The following is a 5613-nucleotide window of genomic DNA, read 5'->3' on the forward strand; positions in this document are numbered from 1 at the left end:
TGTGTGTGTGTGTGTGTGTGTGTCTCTATTAATTCATGTAAAATTGTACATTGCATTGAAAATGATTTGTAACTATAACAAATAAATTAGATATTATTTGTAGCTTCATTTAATTATTCTAATTATGACCTTTTATATTTTCAATATATATTAAGAACTTGGATTACTAAAAAAGTAATACATCTTAAATATTCAATATGGAAAAAAATACTTTATTAAAAACACACAGTAAAATAAATCCCACTGGTCATTTTCTGCTATTCTCTGAGACATATATCTCTTATTGGCAGTTAATGGTCTCAGTGATTCAACAGCAGCTCTCTGAGCAGTGATCACTGTAACATGTGTAACATCAGCTCTAATGAGACAGTCAAGTAGCTGCTTGGCAGGTTTATGACCTGAGGGCTACATGGACACCTTGGCGTGTGTGTATGAGTGTGTGTGTATAGACGTGTATGTCTGTAAGTATAACTATATTTACGTGTCTGTTTTTCTCTTTCATGTGCAGCCTCATTCTTTGGGAATTACGATACAATCAAGGTGAGTTTGAACTTTCTATATTTTGTATAACCACAATCTTGTATTTCAAAATACATTTAATTTAATCCAAGGATATATTGACTTTACACTCAATGGTGCGTTTGAGTCCGTTTGTGTGTGCATGCCACATAATTCTGAAATCTATGGGTCAGATCTGCGTCCCTCGGTTTCCTCATTCAGCGGCCTGCAGGCACGCAACACAATTACCACAGTTTGTCGTTCGTTTATTGAACGCAATCACGTCGTTCCCATCACACATACACAAACAGTGAGTGACGCATCCCATCAAAATCCGGTTCCGGCGCGTTCTCTCGTGTCTTCTGAATCAGTATGTCTCTACCAGCGGCTCAAACTTAATCTCCTCAAAGGAAATTAGTCGGGGAAAAAAGGGGAAAGAAAAGCCGTCAGCCTAAAGGTCAAATGAAGATTAGAGGGAAACAGTACACAGCGCACAGCGGCTGGCACCCGGAAACACACAAAGGCCTCATTGTGACGAATCCTGCTCTGCACACACACACACACACACACACACACACACACACACACACACACACACACACACACACACACACACACACACACACACACACACACACTGGGGGAGACATGACACCTGTTGGTGGTTCCAGTCAACTGCAGGAGCCTTGAAAGTGAGGGTGGTTCTCATATTTAACACTATATAAGATGTACATCCAAGGCACATAAATCATTTTAGATGCACGTTTAATTCATTTGATATCTCTGTGAGTTTGCCGTTACATCAAAAGTTTCAATTACCCCAAAGAAAATCCAATTTCTTTTGATTTATACTATGCCAATCCTCCAGGCACACAGGGTGCGCTTACTTACTTCAAAGAGTCGAGCGGTTCATCTCAAATCCTTTCAAGGATCATTTGTGACAGTTGAACACAGTTTTACAGTTTGTGGCGCCGTCTGTCAAAATATTTGAGGGGCAGACGAGCTGGAGGGTGTTTCAGTTACACCTCTCATTAGTTAACATTATAGTCTTAACAGATAGCATATACTCTGATAACACTTTAATTCAAAACATCACGTTATTTAAAAGGTTCAAAGAAACATGATACAGATTCCTATTGTTGAAGCAGTACGGAATGCAGCGTTCTCCAGGGATTTTTATTTAAAAATACGTCACAGTAGGAATCGAACCGGTGTAAAAAATAAAATGACCACTTACTCTGCATTAACCTCATAACGAGCTAATGTAGGAACTATTTTCTGGGCAGAAAGTAGTTCCGACTAAGATTTTTTGCGGCGAGGTCTGTGGACTATCTGCAGAAACTGTGACACTTACATTGTTTTAGGACAAAGGTAGGAATCACATACATTTCAAAATCTAATCCGATACCACCAGAGGTAAATTAAGAATATAAATATTGCGTGTAATTTGCTGTTATTTAACAAGTGGTTGAAGAAAAACTGCAAAAATAGCAACACAACAGTGTAAAAATACTCAGTTACAGGTACAAATCCGGCATTCAAAATTGTACTTGAAAAAAGGTTTTGCAGAATAGCCATTTTAAGAACAATCAACCACTAATTTAAATGACTTTATTAAATGTATTAATATTATCGGTGCATTAATGTGTTCATCACTTCAATGTTGGACTTGGCAAAGGTGGGGTTAATTTGAATGACTTTATACACGACTACTGGGTAGCTTAAACTATAACTATATATATAATGAATTTATATTTTGTATTCATAACCTAAATCTGCAAAGTAACTAGTTTATTACCAGGTAGATTGACACGTACAAGGAATTTATCTTGATGTCGTGGTGCATACATAAAAGTAAAACCCAAATTAAAAACACAGATAGAGAACTAGAAAAATGTGAAAAACATAACAGTATTTACATAGAAATGGAATGGAATAAAAATCGGCAGTAATAAAAAAAGGAAAAATAAAACATATTGTTATACATTGTGTGCATTAAGTAAAAGTATAAAGTAGCAAAATACTTAAGTTAAGTTCCTACATGTTTTACTTAAGTATAGTACTTGGCTACATAACACCTCTGGTTTTCACCTGATACATGGCACTGTAACAGTGGAAGTAAAGAATCAGAAAACCTTTAATCATCCCACAGTCGGGACATTTACGTTGCTTCAGCAAAAGTAGAGTTCCAAAGATAACTTAACATTAATTCAGAAGCATGCACAAGATATGAATCCACATCCAGTAACAGGAACGGTTTTTATTTTAAAACAGTATTTTGAAATGGAGTGAGATGAAGGTCTTTTGTTTACCTCACTGCCCGGACATCAGGCAGCTCCTGTAGAGATGTGTGTGTCGAGGAAACTCCCCCAAAACAACCACAAGCTGAACTTTGATCCAAACACACGTACAGGCTGATGCTCATCTGCAGGGCGCAGGTTCAGTGGAGCTCTGCGTGGTTCTCATGTGTAAGACGAGAGGTGAAAGTGTGACTCGAACGCCCGGCAGCAGCTCACTCTCTCCCCTCATTTGTCTCCATCAGGCGGAGGAAACCTGAGAGGAGGCGCCGACAGACCGCTCTCACCTGAGGAGGAGAGACATCCAGGAAGCATTCTAACTAACTAACTAACTAAATTAAAAAACAATACTAATAAACAACTTCACCTAAAATAAAACACATTTGAATTTCGATTCATAGAAAAAACGTAAGAAAGAGGTGTGAAATAGTTTTAAAAACATCAGAAGTTTTTCTAAATTCAGTTTCAAATCTGGTAAAATAACGTGGATACAGTATCGTGTCGATGAACCCATAGCTAAAAGAAATCTCATAATGGTTGTGTATAATTAAATGGGTTCCTACTGGGCCCGTGCTACACCCCTCCACCAAATTCCTGAAAATTAAGCCAGTAGTTTTTCCCGTAATCCTGCTGACAAACAGTCAGGCCAAACCAGAGCAAAACCATGAGCTGCTCTGCGTAGGTAATAATTCATGAGCATGTGGATTTACTCCTGACCAGATAATCTCTACTCAAATGCCCACTTAGTAGCTGTTCTGACTGCAGCTCACAGGCACTATCAGCAAATATCTCTTTCATATAGTATCCCTAAAGAAAAGTGTATTTTTATTACATCAAATCCTGCAGGTGGACCACCGACAGGAGATAAACGATCCTTTGGGGTGAGGTAGTAGGTTGTATAGTTTTAGGGTCAATCCCGAGCTGTAAGATGACTATACAATTTACTGTCTTTCCTGAAGCGACCGTGAAGGCAGCATCATCATCATCGTCAAAAAGGAAAAATGGAAATCTGTTTTTATACATATACAAATGTGGTGATTATCCCTAAATGATAAGACTTTTAATAAGTAGATAATAGGATGTAAACTATGTAATAAGGAATATGTACCTAATGTTTTGTATTTTACAATTAGCAATTAGCTATTAGATTTGAGTGTTTTTCTGAAATATAGAAGTTTTTTTGAGTTTTTAACAATGTTTTTGTTTTTAAAATGTAAAATTAGGAGTCTGTTACTTTAAATGTGGTCATTATCAAAGTCAAAGTCAACTTTAATGTCAATCTTTCCGTTTGTGTGTACAGACAGAGAGATCGAAATGAAGTTTTCAACAATCCCGAATACAAAAATACAATTATACAATACACAGATATGTATAAAATATGTATATCCTATATACACACAATCAATAGACACATTTACCCATATGCACACATTAAGATCAAAAACACAACAATCAATATATACAAAATAACAGTCACTTCAATATCAATATCTTTGGGAATGTACATTATAATTTGAAATGCATGAACAAAATACGTCCATTAGCAGGACGTGTCATTTGAAGTCATCACTAACCTGGCTGTATTTATGTGATAGCAACACAGGAGTCGTGTCTACGTTCACACGGTGACCAGGTGGGACTTATGGTGTTCGTACAGGGTGAGGTAGTAGGTTGTGTGGTTTCAGGGTTGTGATTTTACCCCATCAGGAGATAACTGTACAACCTACTGCCTTCCCTGGAGGGCAGCAGCACATCCCAGCAGACCCTCGCTCACTGACAGAGAGCAGCCTTTGATCCCTAAGGTCTCAGTGAACAGGTGAGTAGTGCCAGATCACAAGATGCACTTCATAGCTACATACGTTACTTAAACAACGTGTTTTATCCTTGTACTGTTTCATAAATCAATAAAGACTGGATGAGAAATACCATACAAACTAATAATTGACTGGAATCTGATTCTTTCTGTGGATTTTTGTGTTGGAATATTTGTTATATCTCCTTTTTCTTGTCATTGTTCTAGTCTTTCATTTGTCCACATTTTTTGTACCTTTTTTAAAACAATTATCTGGGATTATTCCATGAAATATGTAGATTTACTGAATTAAAGGAAAATAAAAGTCCAGAAAACAATTTCAAGCTTCAAAATTCAGGAAGAAATTTGCCAACTTCACTTGAGCCAAGACCAATATCCAGCGCTTGTACCACATCCCAAACTTCTTCTTTATCTTGTTCAAACTGTGTATTTAACCTAATTAAAGGGAATGTGCAAGACTGTCTCTAATTCAGAACACATGAGAGTGTTTCCCCTCGGATGCAACAAGAGACCTGCTGAGAGACAAATTATAACCCTCCCAATTGTCTGTGAATCACTGAGCTATCCTGTGGAAGTCAACAGCAAAACGTTACGGCTAAATCCCTACGGACAGTCTCTTCTCAGGATGGAGACGTTGCTGAGCACACACACACACACACACACAGTAGATGGCGCTAGATGGTACGTGTTAAACTGGGGATGTTTGAAATTCTAATAAGAAAAAAAAGTTACTTATCATTGTCCACTTGTAAACATAAAGGGGTGATACTTGGCAATGCTTATATACAACTACATTTAATATACATAAATACAAAGAAATGCATACCATACAGGGTTCTTACGGTCATTAAAAACCTGGAAAAGTCATGGAAATTCAAAAGGCTAATTCCAGGTCCTGGAAAAGTTATGGAAAACAATATTTTTCCCAAAGTTTTGGAAAAGTCATGGAAATGTAACTAAAGTTGCATCAAATATAATTTATATTTTATCTAATCGTAGAAATAG

At 37.1% G+C, this 5613-nt stretch overlaps 1 long non-coding RNA gene across 1 annotated transcript; it reads left to right on the forward strand.

The window, feature by feature from the left end:
* The first annotated feature begins 301 nt into the window (after positions 1–301).
* LOC104957702 (uncharacterized) lies at positions 302–4733 on the forward strand. The gene is made up of 2 exons (XR_799689.1): positions 302–540; positions 3041–4733. It is a non-coding gene; the product is annotated as an uncharacterized lncRNA (long non-coding RNA).
* The last annotated feature ends 880 nt before the right edge of the window (positions 4734–5613 follow it).

This window comes from Notothenia coriiceps, unplaced genomic scaffold, assembly GCF_000735185.1.
Source record: "Notothenia coriiceps isolate Sejong01 unplaced genomic scaffold, NC01 NC01_scaffold00027569, whole genome shotgun sequence".
NCBI classification, from domain to species: Eukaryota; Metazoa; Chordata; class Actinopteri; order Perciformes; family Nototheniidae; genus Notothenia; species Notothenia coriiceps.